The 17,880-nt window shown below is 28.3% G+C and overlaps 1 long non-coding RNA gene across 1 annotated transcript in view; it reads left to right on the top strand.

Annotated features, from left to right (window-relative positions):
• LOC136084228 (uncharacterized) overlaps positions 1-778 on the top strand; it is a 3,614-nt gene extending 2,836 nt beyond the window's left edge. Inside the window, exon 4 of the long non-coding RNA XR_010640410.1 lies at positions 554-778. This is a non-coding gene — a long non-coding RNA (uncharacterized LOC136084228). The remainder of the gene's footprint in view (positions 1-553) is intronic.
• Positions 779-17,880: the final 17,102 nt, after the last annotated feature.

Raw genomic sequence — 17,880 nt, 5'->3', positions numbered from 1 at the left:
TATATATATATATATAATTTATATATATATATATATATATATATATATATATATATATAATTTATATATAAATATATATATATATATAATTTATATACATATACATATGTAATTTATTTATCTATATATTTTATATATAAAAATAATAATCCATTTATTTAACCATAAAATTTGAAAATTTACAATAATATTTATAAACTCACATAAATAAGGTTAGGTGTCACTCATATAACTAAAAACTAGTCAATGGAGTGATACCTGAACCTATAATTATAAATTATATATATAAATAAGTTATATATAAATGTATGTATGTATATATATATATATATATATATATATATATATATATATATATATATATATATATATATATATATATATATATATATGTATATATATATATATTTATATATGTATATATATATATATATATATATATATATATTTATTTACTTTTTAAATGTAATAATAATTATACTAATTTAATAACATTTTTTTTTTACATTTGCTTTCAGACTACTAATGGTACAAGTTTTGTTTTTTGATTTAGATTCTGTATCTCAATGATATCCTGGCCTATCGATACGATATCCTGTTAATTGTATTTTTATATATTGCATAAATATATATGCAAACACTCACACACATAAATTTTAAAGAAAATATTTATGTTTTTATATATATAAATTGTATATGTTAGGCTTTTTTATATTTATCATTGTATATTACTGTTTGTATTAAAAATTGATTTTGGAAATATTGCGAGGGCAGAGTTCAACTTACAATTTAGTTTTATTTGCCAATTCAATATATATTATAGCCACGTTTAATTAAGTTTAATAATATTTTGCGATATTTTATACAGCGCATTTAAGCGTTGATTCAACGTTATATTTCAACCTTTACTCGACGTCTTTGAGTCACGTTAAATCGACGTTTTACTAACAACGTTACAAATCCTTGCAAAATAGACTACTTTAACAGCGTTTATGCAACGCTTTTTAGGTAACGTTTTTTCAACGCTAAGTTGCGACGTTTATTCAACGCTTTTTATGTAACGCTTTTTTAACGTTTAGATGCGACGCTTTTGTAACGTCATTTAGTAACGTTTTTTCAACGTTACGCAATAACGTTTAATCAACGTCTATTAAACAACGTTACATATCTTTGCAAAATCGATTACTTTGTCAACGTTTCCGCAACATGTTTTGCGACCGGTTTTCAACGTTGATTCAACGTTGTCATGTTTGCTGGGATGCAACGACTTCACAAGTAGCTAGCGTTTATTGTTTAACGGAGTCGTAACAAATGAAAATAAAAAATTCAAATTAGCTTTTTTTTAAGTTACTTGTGGTAATAGCGGACATAAAAAGAAATTTTGATTCTACAAACATAAAAAAACCAGATAGTGGGCGATTATTTAAAAGCAATTTATGTCACCGTTAAAAATCTAATTTTATTTTTTAACAAATATTTGTATAAACTTACTAAAGTTTTTAGTATTAATAGTTGTTTAAAATTTGATCTTTAAACATAAATATTATTCTTGATTGTCATCTGATCTATAAATATTTTAGTTTTACAATACTTTAATTTCTAATGTTATTGTTATTATTAACTTTAATGTTTTGTGTCACTCTATTAAAATGAATTTGTCGAACTACTTTAGTCACGTTATCATTTTTATAATATATTAAGTTATTTAGTTACTATGATATAACATTTTAGTAAGAGTAATACTATTATTATTGCTATTATTAAAACTATCTTTACTATATACTTATTTATCGTAATGATTGTAAGGAAAATTTATTTCTTGTTGTTAATGGTATAGATTAAAAATGTCTAGTGAAAAAGAAAAACTTTACAAATCTTTTTATGAAGGATATTTAAAAGCATTTGCAAACAAACCAAAGCAAAAGTCTCAAGAAGAAATAAATAAAATCTAGTCTGAGATTAAAACAAAGAGCAAAACATTATCCGAATTAAATGTAGAAGTTGAAAAAAAATTAATAGAGCTAAAACAAACTCTGAAATTAAGTTGGCATTTTATCTTGACAAAAATCTGGACAAAATTACCGAACCAAAACCGAATACAACAAAAAAGCGTGTTGTTGAATCTAAAATCAGTTTTGATGGCGTGACTGACGTGACCCCATCAATTTCAACAAGTGAAGAGTGTGAAAAAGAAAACTCCAATTTCTCAAAAGTTTTAACCAAAACAAGCCCCGAAACAAGATCAGTTAAAAAATGAAATTTTTATTTTACAAAAAGATATTGCATATCTCAATGAAAAAAGAAATTGCAACTTGTTGTCACAAGAAGACTACCAAATACTAGGGCAAAAGCAAAAACTTTTGGTAGAAAAAACCGAGATCGTGTACTTCGTCAAAAAGCCATTCAACGCCAGACAGCAACCAGATAAAAAAAAAAGCTATAGAAGCATTAGATCCAGCTATAAGAAAAAAGTTGTGTGGAATTAAAAATTCAGTATCAAAAGGTCGACCGCTAGCCTGTGATCAGGACAGGTTAATAAAAGCAATTGTAGATATTGCCATGAAAGGGTCTGCTTCTGATGATAGGAGGAGAACAGAAATGGTTCGAACTGTAAAAACATTAAATGAATTGATTGAAGAATTGAAAAATCATGGTTACAATCTCTCGCAATCAGGAGTTTGCTTAAGATTACTTCCAAGCAGATCATTGAGCACAGAAGGAAAAAGACATGTTAAAACTGCACCTGTCCGGTTAATAAGAGCACAAAATTCTGAACATAAATATCATGCAGACACAAAATTTGCCAGATCATCTATTAGTGCCCTTGAAGAACTTGCGGCAGTTTTGGGTCCTAAAGAAGTGACGTTTCACTCCCAGGATGATAAAGCCAGGGTGCCAATTGGATTGACAGCTGCAAGCAAACAAGTACCAATGATGATGCATATGGAGTAAAAGGTAACTTTAGCTGATCATGATTTTGTAATTGCTCCTCAACACAAACTTATTCCTTCAGTAGTTGCAGCCATAGAAATTGAAAAGGATTGCATGGAAAAACAAGCAGTCACATACTCTGACCCAACATACATAGCAATCAGAAGTGCAAAACATGATTCATCAACAGCACTTCGTCACTTAGAAGACAAAAACAGAATAAACAATTTTCCTGCATTTAAAAGCAACTTATTTACTGAAGATGGAGTTAGCAAACCAGTCATGATTATAACTGTTGATGGTGGGCCGGATGAAAATCCAAGGTATAATAAAACAATTCATTGTGCCAAGATGTATTTCAAAGAGCATGACCTTAATGGAATGTGTGTGGCCACAAATGCTCCTGGCAGAAGTGCCTCTAACAAGTTAGAGAGAAGAATGGCTCCGCTAAGCCATGACCTAGCAGGAATTATACTTTCATTTGATCATTTTGGAAGCCATCTTAATTCAAGAGCAGAAACAACAAACAAAGTTATGGAGAAGACAAACTTTGCCAAAGCAGGTGAAGTTCTTGTACAAATTTGGTCTAGCACAGTCATTGATGGATTTGAAACTAAAGCCGAGTACATAAAACCAAACAGTGAAAAATGTGTACAGTTAAAACATTTCGGAGCAGAGTGGGATGCTAAACATGTCAGAGAAAGTCAATAATTCCTTCAAATTGTAAAATGTAATGATCAAAAATGCTGTGGTCATCGTCGCAGCTCACTGTTTCATCTTATTCCAACTAGTTTTCTTTTACCACCAATTTCTTTGTTCCAAGGAGAAGATTATCTTGAATGCAATAATACAAAGAACAACTTTGCATCTCTCTTTTTAAACTTATCACTTTGCAAACAATTTTGCCTACGACAGTTACAAAAAAGTATCCAAATACGACTGCTCATGTCCAAGCATTCAAAATTTCTTACCAAAAAGAGTTTGAACCAATTGCAGTTTATATTTTGCAACTATCAAGTCAATGAAACAACACAAAACAGTTTGCTTAAGAATTGGATATTCGAATGAGATTCAAAAAACAGACCTCAACGCCTAGTTCTTAAAAATGCCACAAAATGTCACATAGGGAATGGGGTGTTAGAAAAACGACAAAAAGTATCACGTATTATTTGAACAACCTCTTACAAATGCAACAAAACCAAACTTTAAATTATCAATTGCATATTGAGATTCGTTTGTACAACTAAAAAATGGCCAATTTGCGGAGTTTTTGAAGTTCAACAAGATTTATGTCTGTGTTATGTATTCAATTTTGTTAATTTACATTTCAAAAAGTGAAGGTTACAGAAATTGAGAGAAAGGCTATGAAGCTTTCATGTAATGATGGGTTTGTGTTGATGCCTCTTCTTCATTCAAAAGATTCTTAAGTCAATCAAATTTAAAAATAATTTAACAAACAAGGAGGAATCGTATTTTAGTTTTGAGATAAATTAGGAAAAATAAATATATATTTATAAACATGAGTAATATTTTAAAATTATTACACTAATATATTACTATTATAGTATTTTTTTAATTTGAATTTTAAATTGATAAAAGTAGTAAATACATATTTATTTTTTTAAAAAGTTTCCTAGCTTCTAATAATAACTTCTCCTAATATATTGTTTAGTTGAGGCATGGGTTGTAAAAAAAATTTATATATATGTATATAAGTTTTTAAAGGAGTTTACTTTGAGCAAAATGTCATATCACCGAGCTGTTTGGTTAGAAGAAAATCGCGAAGAAGGTGTTTTGCCTTCCGCATTGGTGCGTGGAAACTTTTTATGTGGCCACCATCTAAAATGAATGCATTAAAGTTAATGAAGCATAGAGTGACACTAATGAGAATTGGCGGTGTTTCAAAAACTTATAAAAATATAAAATACGTCAAATATGGTTTTTTTTTTCTAAGCTTCTGTTGAGCTTTTAAAAAGTTTTACTGAGATATTTTTATGACAATTTATATTCTCAATGTTTTATATAAGTTAAGCTAGTTAAGTTTTATATCACTTGTTAAAATAATTTATTTGGAGATGTCACATAACAATTTTAAATGCATAAATGTATAATCAGATGTTTTCTTATTGCTTTTACAGATTCCTACGAAGATTGCAATAGTTACGATTAGGGAATCCAATACCGGTATACCGGATACCGAGAACCGGGATTTTCGGTCAATTTTGTCAAGTTTCGAATATCGGTATTATAAGGCTTAAATTTCAGTACTTCGGTATATAAAGAGTTGTTTTTTTATTTATTATTTTTAGCAATATTTGTATACATGTACTTTTTTAAATTGATTTATAACGAAAGTTTTAATTAAAGTATTACAACATTTAAGTTGATATTAAAATGCAACTATTTTTGAGACGTATCGAATTGTCGAATTTCAGATTATAAATATACGAAAGTTTGTAAAGATTTGCTGCTTACATTTAAAATATTTTTTATTCTATTATGTGTTTAAACTCTTTGTTTGAGTAAAAACCTAATATATAAGTCAAGTTGTCAAACTCTGATTTATCGACAACTCTTTGATGAAGTTCTTCTCATTATTACTTGACTCATTTTTAAAATCATTTAAATTCCCAGGAGGAAACGAGCATCTTGAAAACGAGATGCTTTCAACCTTTAGGTTAATTTAGTTCAATATCTGATAAGTTTTCTCCAAAAATTACTAAATATTAAAAAAAAACTACAGAAGATTCGCTGGCAGCAATCTTATCTAGAATGATAGCCCTTAACTGGCTTCCATTCAGGATTTTCATAACATCCGATGATCTTTGAGAACCATTAAAAGCATTAAATTTAAGTGATAAACTTCCAAAATCCGCCACGACTATACAAAAATTTGCCACTAGTTATGGCAAAACTATTCGACAGTTAGTAATTAAAGAACCTCAGAATATAAATTTAATGGAAAAGGTTTTAATATTACTCTTGATGAGTGAACTTCCTTAAGGAACCGGCGATACATAAACGTGAATCTTCACTAGGAGTCAACGTTTTGGAATTTAGGACTTCTCTGGGATTAATGGAGTCTTACTTTTAAGTGAAAAATTGAATCAGTATGGTTTGTCATTAGAAAAGAATATTGTTTGTTTAACAAATGATGGTGCAGCAGTTATGCAAAAAGTAGGCAAATTAATACCGGTTGCTCAGTAGTTGTGTTTGGCCCATGCAATTCAACTTGCAGTTGGAGATGTTCTATATAAAAAAGAAACAACCGAAGAAAGAACCTTTTGCTCGAATGAATCAATAGACTTCGACTCATATTCAGATGCTCAAAGTCAAATTGGTTCCCTAATACAAAAAGTACGGAAAGTTGTACAAATATTCAAACGTTCACTACTAAAAATTGAGGTACTACAGAATTATATAAAGCTCGAATTTCGTAAAGAATACTTCTTAATTGCAGATTCCAAAACTAGATGTAATAGCCTATTAGCAATGCTCGAACGTTTTTACAAATTAAAGTCATGCATTCAAAAATCAGATATATATTTAAAATTTAATATAAACTTTAAAGAAACTGATTTTGAAACAATTTCAGCTACTATCTCAACACTTTCGCCAGTAAAATTAGCCGTTGAGCCACTTTGTTGCAAGGATGCTAACTTAATTTCTGCGGATGCAGCATTGACATTTATGTTTGACAGACTATGTGAGATTAAGTCATCATTGAGCATAGAACTTATAAGTGTTTTAAAACAACGTATCTTTGTAAGAAGAACGCAGTTGTCCGATTTAATTTTTTATCTGCATAACGGTTTAGAAGACGGTATTAGAAACTTAAACTTATTAAGTTTTAACTTTCCAAGTGCATTAAAAGCGAGTAATTTCTATTCACTTTTGGGAATTGTAAATCAGAAGGGACTTAGCTTTAAGAATTTAAAATATTCAATACCGGTTTTAATACCGGTACCTGTATTATATTTTTATAATACCAAAATACCGGTATTGATTTTTTGACCGGTATTGGATACTCTAAGTACAATATAACAACAGCAACTGAAGAAGAAGACATTGATATTCAGCGGAAAATAAATAAGCGCAAACGTAAAGACTATACTACTTTTTTTGAAGGCTTTTTAAAACTGTTTCCATTTTAATATGTTAATATCTTTAGCAGTTATTTAATTTTGTATTCCATTTTTTTTTAATTTAAAATAATGTTAGCGGTTTACCTGTTTAGTTTTATTACAATTATAGTATAGCTAATTTTATTTTTCAGGTGATGATAAAGTTGATGATTTATGTTAATGCAAAAAGCAAGAAGAGTTAAAAATTAAATTTTGGTTTCAATTAGTAATTTGTAATACGAAAAAACAAAACAATGATTATAATCAGGGTTTGGAACCAGAGTTATAATTATTGTTTTGTTATAAAAGTTATAATCAGAATTATAATCAGGACTTGGAATCAAAGCTACCCGCAGCTGATGTATTTATGAGGAAGCAAAATGAGACAGTAAAATTTAGACAATAAAAGTTAGACCTCAGCTCCAAAGCCTTGGTGGTAATAATGGCAATAACAAAAATTAACTATAATAATATTGTATATTTATGTGTTTTTAAGTAAAGCAATTATTTATTATAAGTTTTCATATCTAATGTTGTTGCATTTTATTTACAATATAGTAAAACTGTCTGCATTTCTACCTCTACCGGGAAAATGGAGCAAAACATTGCAACCAAGTAATTTATTGTACAGAAAAAGTGTTGATGTGGTACCCCAAGATTCTGAAGTTGTGTCAGATTTAATATCTTTGAATACTGTTAATAATTATAACAAACATTTAACATATATACAATTTTTCGCAGATGCAGCTTGGTTTCTTAAAAAGCTTTGTTAAATAATTTATTTTTAACTAAGTAATGTAACTGTACCGTTATTTACTTTGCAGCCAAACCATCAACAAAAAAATGTTTAAATTCTATGATTCCAATATTCAAATCGAGTGTGGCTACTACATCAAAATATAATAAAATAGAACAATCTAGTAGGATCTCTACATTTTTTTATATTTTTAATTTACATAACTTTCACCTTTGGATGAAATTTGACTTATGAACGTATTTAGTGTTATAATTTCTACGCAAAAAATCCCAATGATACAAGTTTTTTAAATCAAATTTCTTACAAATTTTTAGTGAAATTTTCGTTTAAAATGACTTTGCAACATAATGTAATTATATAACTATTTACACGGCAGCTAAAGCATCAGTACTTTTACAATCTTTTTGTTTACTAAAACATTTAAATCCAGGATTCCATTATTGAGGCAGAGAGCGCCTATATTAAAAGACAATGTTGTAGATCAACCAAATAATACTTATTTTTTTAGCTTAAATTTGCATAAATTTATATGTTTTATATATATTATTTGTATTATTTAAAAATGAATTTTTGTTTAAAATAGTTTTTGCATGCTTTATGTAGGTAATTGCTTTTTAAATTGTAGTCAAATCATCTGTATTTTCACAACCACCTCTAAGTTTAAACAGAAATTTTCAAACAAACAGCAGTTGTATGGCATCTGCACCCCAAATCAATGAAATGGATCAAGCGAGTAAGTTATCAAACTTTAAAAGTTTTTGAATTCTATTGCCTTATGCTAGTTGCTTAAGGAACTTATAAGGATCTATCTCTGGATCTTATAACTGTGAAATAAGGAATTTGATAAAATATTGCATAAAATTTTTGAGGCATATATTTTACAACATACATTTTAAAATAGATTTAAAAAAAAATCAGTGTATCAAAATTTTAATAGTTTTTTAAAAGTATTTTTCCCATATGAAAGTATTTTACGGAGTTTCAGAGAATAGTTCTCGATCAGCTAGCAAATTTGGCAAATGAAATTAAAGATTTGAGAATAGCAGTTGAAATGATGGATATTCCAAGTTCAGAGCACATAGAAAGTGGTGAAGTTCATCTCGAAGTTATTGATGGACCTATTCGGACCTTAAATGGGTATAGAAATTTAGAGGAGCAGTGTGGAATGCTTGTAAATATAACAACCTTAGTGAGTAAATAACTCATACGTTCTATTTCAAGTTTAATATCTTGTCATTTAAAATTTGACTATGATTTTAAAATTTGTATTCAAGAATTTTTGTTTTGTCTAAAATAGGATTTGGTTTTACTGAACAAGCTGAATTTATTTTTTGATTCTGAACTGGAATTCCTTATCTAATAAAAAGTGCATTTATTAATAATTTATTTGTAGTTTCACCTTTTTTTACGAATTCGTGGGACATCTACTAAGATACTTCAATAATTTTCTTAAAACAACTTTTGTCTAATTTTGTTATGTCGCATTTAAGTATGGATGGAAAAGGCACACTTAAAAAGCTTCCAATTAGAGACACTGCTTAATATCAACTTGTTGTTGATAAAGTATTAACTTTTTTGTTTAACTAAAATCAAATTTAAGCTATAATTCTATTCTTTAATGTGCTTCAAATCTTGAACACCATTAAAACTATGAAAATAGTTTTTGAAGGATATGATACAAACCTATGAAACGATGAATAGGATTTACAAAGAGCATAGCGCAATCTGATTAAATTTTTAAATTAGATTAGTAAAATATAAAAGTAGTGAAGCAATTTAAACGGTTTTTTTAATCTATTGGTGGTTTATTCACGGCTCCTTATACACCACTGTTAATTTTGTGTATTTAATTTTTTGCATCCACTTGCTAAAATCTCGGACCCTTGTTTCAACATTTAGTGTAAAGGTTAATACTGATTTAATTGTTTTTAGAATGTGTAATGGAACGTGATTGTACGTCTACAGTATCGGAAATACATTCATTGATTAGTTTCCATCTTAGAATGGCTCCCTTCCGTATAGGTGGAACTTGAAAAAGTCATTTAAATGCTAATTTTTCAAATTCTCAAGATGAAGAAGCTGGATTGATCAATTTAAGCAGAGACGATGACGAGGATCATCATGAAGACGATCTTGATCTTGATGACAATAATAATTATTAAATTGCCATGAATTTATATGTATTTTCATCAAACTTAAACATAAATAAAACAATAACCTTTGATGTTTAATTCCTTTATTCGTATTTAGACAACGCCCAACTTTTTTTGACGTCGAAGTTAAGAAAAGTTAAACGTTGTCTAAATTTTGACAACGATCGTTTTATATTACTTTTCAGTACTTAGAACGATTGTTTTGTAGTGTTGTTTTTATTACAATTTATATTTACAATGTTTTATATAAGTTAAGCTAGTTAAGTTTATGTAAATTGTTAAAATAACTTAATTGGACATGTCCTATTACAATTTTAAATGCATGAATGTATAATCAGATGTTTTCTTATTACTTTTCAGTATTTAGTATGAGTGTTATACTCATATTAAATACTGAAAAGTAATATAAAACGATCGTTTCATTTTTTACATTCGTACGGTGTTTAAAATCAACATTTAGATGGAGTTTAAACTGCGTTTAAAACTAACGTATAGGTAGGGTTTAAAGGAACATTCGAACATTCTGTTTATTCCAGATACTTAATCGCTGCAGCGTCAAACAATAAATGCAGTCATTCCTTTTTAAGAAGTATTAATTCAACGGCAGTTTCAAATGGGATACATCTGGACCATTTTGCTGCTATGATGAATTTTTCATTAATGGAAAGACTAAATAGTACAATCAGAACCAAATTAGGACTTATTTACCCAGTCTTTTCAAATAAATGTAGTAAAGATTTCGTAAAGCAAATTTTCCTCGAAGCAACCGTTGTAAGTACGGAAAATGGGGGTACTCAACGAGCAGTTTGTTTGGCATGGCTACTCCTGTATATTTCATTATAAAGTATACATTAATAAAAAATGTATAAACAAATGTATGTATTTCTTTTTAGAATAATTTTGTTTTAAAAGATAAAAAGTTTAAATGTTATATATTTTGTTGTCAACGGTTAGCAGTAATTCCAGAAATTGAAGAAATTTGTCCGACACCAATAATTGCTGTAGAAGGAAATTTTGTGTGACTAAGAACATTGAGATTTAAAACTATAAATAATAATTTATCAATATCAAAATATTACAATAATGTTTTACAACAGAATAACGATAGCATGTTTACTATATTGATTGATGCACAGGAACTTAGTTTGATTCAGAAGGTTTTTATATTTTGGTGGAAAAGAAAGCTTGCTATACTTTCTTTAGAGTTTTTTTATAGGTAAAAATATTTCAAAATAATATTATTTACTTATTAGTATAAGTGTAGTTCAATTTTTTTATCCAAATATTTTGAATTCTTGGCATAGGAATCAACAAAAGGATTTGCCACAAAAATTATTTGTCCCCAAATAAATGCTAGATAAGTTACTATCTTTATTTATTTATGTGTGTGTGTGTGGGGTGGGGGAAAGGGGGATTTGTACGTATATCAACTGAAGATTTAATGATCGGACAGATATCAATTTAGATATGAAGAACTATAATTACAGCAAGAAATTTTTTGCTTTAATTGATTGTTCTTGGTTTTTTTTCTTCCTGAAAAACGAACTATAAAGTGCACATTTAAGAAATATAGCGAACCAGAATATATAAGACAACTGATTCTTAAAATATTATTTGTAGAAGTATATATATGTTTCTCAAAGTTCCTTATTCATTAAGCTGAATAAAGTAATTTCTTTTTCGTCTTTGATACATGGTCGTCTATAATCCTTTGAAAGGCAGATGGCGGTCGTGTTTTTTTAACGGTTGAAAAAAAAAGGAAATAAAGAAAGAAAATCTAAAACTGATTTAATTATCAATTGTTAAAATAAAGAATTCAAAAATATAAAAAGAAAACGAAGAGTAAAAAAAACAAGTCATATTTTAAACAAAGAAACTCTTAAAAAGTTAATACTTAAAATTTAACACTTAAAAAACTAAAAAAAGAAAATTGAAACATCAATTTGTACTAAGTCGCTACCAAATTTGCTACACCTTTTTTTGTCGAAAATAACAAAAAATTATTATTATATTTTTTTTTTGCAGAAGTTTTTGTGTTTGCATTTTCGTTTTGTAATTTTTGTGTTTTGCCTATTCGTTTGCGTAAAGTTTGTAATTATTTGTGCTGTTGTTGCTAACTATTTTTATTACTGTTCGCTGTTTTTCTATGTAACTAATTTTTCGTTTTTTTTACCGCCACAAATAACAAAATATTGTTTTTATTTTTAATTTAATTTTGTAGAAGTTTTTGGTGTTTGCATTTTTATTTTGTAGTTTTTGTGTTTTGCCTTTTCGTATGAGTGAAGTTTGCTTTTATTTGTGCTGTTTTGCAAATTGTTTATATTTTTGTTTGCAGTAATTATTAAATGAGTGTTTTCATGTTTTTTGTCTTATTAATTAATTTATTATAGCTTTATCGTTATTATTATTATTTTTAAATTAATTCAATTTAAACATGCTTTTATTTATAATTATTTTTTTTTGTTTGTTTATTTTATTTAGGTGACACTTCAATGACTAGTTTTCAACTTTATGAGTGACACCTAACCTAATTTTATAAAACTTGTAATTTTTCAGTTTTTGGTTGAATAAATGGATTAATCCTGATGAAGACAAAAGAAATGGCTAAAGAAAAGAAAAAAGTAGCACTTATTTGCCCAGCCATTGCCACTTTAACTCGAGGACTAAATAGTTTTGCTTAATATTTTTCAAATCAAATATTTTCAATTTAAAAAACACACTTTCCATCATTTTTTCTATTTTTTTCCTGGACGCCATTTTGGTATTTCGTTTAATCTATATAGTTAGATATCTACATGGATAGTTAGAAAGCGCTTATTAAGGCGACTTAGATATATAATTAGTTTTTTATATTTAGCTGTTGGAAATGCAGAATAGAGATCTTTATTTCTGGTATCAAAATTTAGAAGACAAAAGCTTAGCTAATGTGTGCAGTTTTTAGACAACACTTTTTTTCCAATTTCTAAATTGCTAAAAATGACATTACTTTTTTTTCGTAAATAAAAAGAGTGATTCAAAAAGTTGGGTTGCTCACTAAAAAAAAGTAAGAAGAATTTCTGCTTTTAAATTTTAGATCACCATTATCTGAAACAAATGTTCAACCATTTTTACAATCAACGTCATCTGAAATAGAAAAAATCTCAAAATAAAACTCCAAAGCGCAAAGTTGAAGAAACCAACACTTTTAAAAAAGTTTCTGAAAACTACTGTAACCAGTTAAATGGTCTTGAAAGTGAAAATGAAAAACCTAAATTAGCTGTAAAAACCAGCAATGGAGAGAAATTAGACAAGCCATGCAGTGTAAAGCACTATAAACAACAGCAAGCAAAAGCTTGTTGAGTCATGAAAAAAAGTTTAATACATTGAAATTAAAGAATAAAACAAAATTCGAAATTTAAATAAGATTGTTTATCGAGATTTAAGCTGAAAAAGCAAGAAAAAGAAATTGACACATTAAAAGCACAATTTGAAAAACATCTCAAACTTTAAATATGGAGTTCAATAACCTGAACCAAATGCTAGAAAATAGTCATGCAAAAGTTGAAATGTTGTGTCAAAAGAAAAGAAATATTAAAAAGAATTTAAGCCGTGTGAAAAATAATTTAAGTAAAACAAAGCAAACAATTTCCTTTTCTTCAATTGCAAATCTCTCCTTTTTAAAGTCAGGAGTAAAAGAACTTAGTGTAAAAGTTGAATCATTAAACTAAGAAAAAATTTATTTAAATAGTCTTTTAGAATTGTTGGAAGATGAGGATATTGTAACATTTGAAAAAGGACGTTATTCAAGTGATATTCAAGAAATGATCATAGAGCTGTTATCATTAAATGTCATTATGAACAAGGCCAATGAAGTTATTAAAATTGTATTAAAGAAAATTACTAAACTTCCCTCAGTAGGTATAAAATCTAAATTTATGTCAGAAGCTTTAATTCTTGCACCGCTTCAAGAAATGTTCGATAATATTGAAAAAGACACAGGAAACTGTTTACATGGAGATGGAACAACCAAATATTACCGACATTATCAAAACTTTCAGTTGATTGCCACAAGCGGTAGAAACTATCATTTGGACTATCAGAAATAGCCTCTGGAGATGCTGCATCAACTTTGAGTTCTTTTAACAGAAATGTTAAATGATATTTGTAATATTCTAGACACAAAGGACAGGAAAAAAAAACTTTGAAAAGTTAATTCGTTTATTTAAAACAACTATGTCATATTTAGGTTCTGTCAATCCACTGTTTAACAGTAAGCTCAGAGAAATGAGGGAGCTATTGTTACCAAAAGTTATAGAACATTCAGGTAGTTTAACAATTGAACAGAAAATTGAATTTAAGGATATGTCAAACATTTATTGCAAGTTTAAACATCTTTAAACAAACTTTGCAGCTGAGATAGATAAAGTACTAGATTCATTTAAAAAAATTGCTCTGAGTGATGCTTACGAAATCACTTTTGCATTTAAAACTTTTGAATCTAGGTCTGCAAGACTGATACGTATTGAGAATGATAACTACGTAATTATGTGATTTAAGTTACGTAAGTGCGTTTAAGTGGAACGCACTATAAAAAACGTGCATAAAAATTGAAAATAGAGACATTAAAAGAGATTAGAATTCGCGTTGTTTTCAAAAGTTGTACAAAACTATTTTTATTAACTGATTTAAAATAATATATATATAAGCAAACATATAAAAGTGTCATATGCTTAAGAGGATCACAACAATTGGCGACGAAGATAAAAACATGGCAAAAGCAATTTGTAATTTACCAGGTATCGAACAATTTATTATTAACGAAAATATACAACAAATATAGATAAACGGTGGGAAATATGGGGAGAAGATTTTGAGCTATATCTAATGGCGACAGGAGTTATGCTAGAGGCGCAAAAAAACGCATTATTGTTGCACTTAGCTGGGAAAGATATGTAAGAAATATACAAAACTCTAAAAGGAAACGATACTGATCAATACAATGCAATGTGTGAAAAACTCGATCAATATTTTAAACCGAAAAAAAACATCACGTATGATATATTTTTAAGAACGTAAACCAAAATAAGGAGGAGAGTACTGTGAGCTTTGTTACTCGATTACGAAAATAAGCCGATCATTGTGCGTTTTCATACATCGCTGAGGCAGTTAAGGATCAATTTATATTAGAATGCCATTCTGTAAAACTGAAGCAAAAACTTCTTAAGGATAGAGAAATAAACATTAATAAATGTTGGTCGCAACATAGAAATATCAAAATAACAAGCAAAAGAAATGTCAAATAAGAAGACAATTTAATGTACAGAGGAGATTGAGGTGTAGATCATTACAAAAAACTAACCTTTTTTTAACGACAAAAACAAGCAATAGATTTTAAATCAGGAAGTAAGAAAAGTGGAAATATATGTAAAAGAGAAAATGACTTGTTATGTTTTCGATGTGGGGAAAAATATTTTGTTGGTCATTAAAAAGAGTGCAAATCTAATGGAAAAACATGTTATAAATGTCAAAAGAAAAATCACCGAGCCATTTGTTGCAGAAGTTTTTAAAAAACGCCTTACAGGCCAATGCAGCAAGTTAAAGAGATAAGTAATAAAAGCAAAGGTGAAAGCAGCTAAGAAAATGACTTGAAGGAAGCGTTTGCTCTAATATTTTGTTCAAAACAAAGAGAACAATCCTATAAAATAAAATCAATAAATGTGCTGGTTGAAAATGTTATAATAAAAATGATTGTTTACTCAGGTTCTAGTGTGAACTTGATTGACAAAAACACTTTTGAAAGGATTAAAAACAACAATCCTAACTTATTACTTAAAAAATCATCAACATAAGTATTTCCTCAGCTTCAACGACTCTAAAGTTGATAGATTGTTTAAAGGCTGAAATTAAAACAAAAAACAAAATAACTACCAACAAAACCTATGCTGTAAATAAAAAAAATGTTGGAAATATCATGGGAATTGAAACTGCAAAGGAGTTGAATACTTTAAAAATTGATGAAAATAGAAACTATGTGCTCAACAAAGATAATGGTGTAAAGTCATTGGCTAAATCAAATAAAAATATTCAGCATTTTAACGTGTGTAAAAATATTGATTAAGAAATTAAATCTCAAATAAATCAAAAAGTAAATAATTTGCAGTATTTTGATGCAAGTTGCTTAAGTGACTTTGAAATTCAAAAATGATTTATTAAAATTGATTGCAGATTATAAAGATATATTCAAAGGACATGGTAAGCTAAAAATTTTTCAATGTAAACTCCATGTAGATAAAAACATAAAACCAATGGCACAAAATTTACGTCGCTATCCTTATCACCTTCGAAAAGATATTCGAGCAGAACTAAGGCGTCTTGAAGAAGCTAACATTATTGAAAAGGTTGAAGGACCGCAAGAATGGATTAGTAACTTTGTAATTATACCAGAAGCAAATAAAACGGTACAACTAGGTCTATATGCTAAAACCATCAAAAAAAGCAATCAAACGCAAAAGATACCCAATACCTACGTTCGATTCCGTAATTGATGAAATGAATGGTTCAAAAACACTTGCTAAGTTAGATATGAAAGAAGCTTATACTCAATTAGAGTTAGATGTCGAGTCCAGAAAGATCACAAATTTTCAAACAGATGAGAGAGTTTATTGACACAAAAGATTAGTATATAGTATTAAAAACTCATTCGAAATTTTTAAAAAAACTATGGAACAAAATTATAGTAAAATATATGAATTAAAGTTTATCAGTGATGATATTATAGTATACGGATCAAATGAACAAGATTTATTAAGGAAGTTAAAACTATTGTTTATCAAAACACGTTCATGAGGTTGAAAGCTAAATAAAAGTGTCTTTGAGGGTCACTTTAAAAAAGTGACCCTCAACTTTCTTTTCTTGAGCAAAGATTTTAAAATCTTTGCTCAAGAAAAGAAAGTTTTTGGTATTGAAATATCCAAAAGTGGTATTAATCATGATCCAAACAAATTAAAGGCTATCGAGAATGCAAGACCACCAACAACTTAATGTGAGCTTCGTAGTTTTCTGGGTTTATACACATACGTGTCAAGATTTTTTAAAGATTTTAGTGAAAAGACAAAAGCATTGCGTGAACTATTAAAAAAAATACAAAATTTAAGTGGTTCAAAAAACATAATGATGCTTTCAATATGTTTAAACACAAAGTATCAAGTGAATTGGTTTTGTTTTTATATGATCCGCAAAAAGAAGTACAGTTAATTACTGATGCAAGTAATCATACCATTGGAAGAATACATTTACAAAAAAAAAGGTATTGGAATGAAACCAGTCTACTACATAAGTAGGTCAATGACAGCAGCTGATTTAAAATATAGCATTACAGAAAAGGAAGCTCTTGCTTTGCTATGGGCAATAAATAAATTCATTTGCACCGGTATGGAATAAACATTAATGTTGTAGTGGACCACAAACCGCTCAAGTTAATTTTTTCATCCGATTCTAAAATAATTGCACTTGAAATCAATACCAATTAAAGATATAAAAATGGAGACAGCAAGAGACATCAGTTTAGTTGCAGGAAGGAATGCAATATTGTCTAGTAAATGGTATGACAACCCAATACTGGAACCATATCGTAGATTTCAAAATGAGTTAACTAATTACGATGGGATTATGTTAAGAGAAACTAGAATTGTTTTACCAAACTCTCTTCAAAAAAGAGCTTTACAAATTGCACATGAAGGACATTTAAGTGTTGAAAAATGCAAAGGATTGTTGGGTTAAAAAGTGTATAAGGTCACTATGAATACTGACATTGAATCACATATTGGAAATTGTCTTGGGTGCTAGGCTAAATTATGCATGCCAGATCCTGAACCAATTTTATGTCGATTTACCAGAGCATGTTTGGGATGAATATGCGATGGATTTTTTTTAGACC

This window comes from Hydra vulgaris, chromosome 08 (genome assembly GCF_038396675.1).
Source record: "Hydra vulgaris chromosome 08, alternate assembly HydraT2T_AEP".
NCBI classification, from domain to species: domain Eukaryota; kingdom Metazoa; phylum Cnidaria; class Hydrozoa; order Anthoathecata; family Hydridae; genus Hydra; species Hydra vulgaris.
This window is presented reverse-complemented; position numbering and strand designations above follow the sequence as displayed.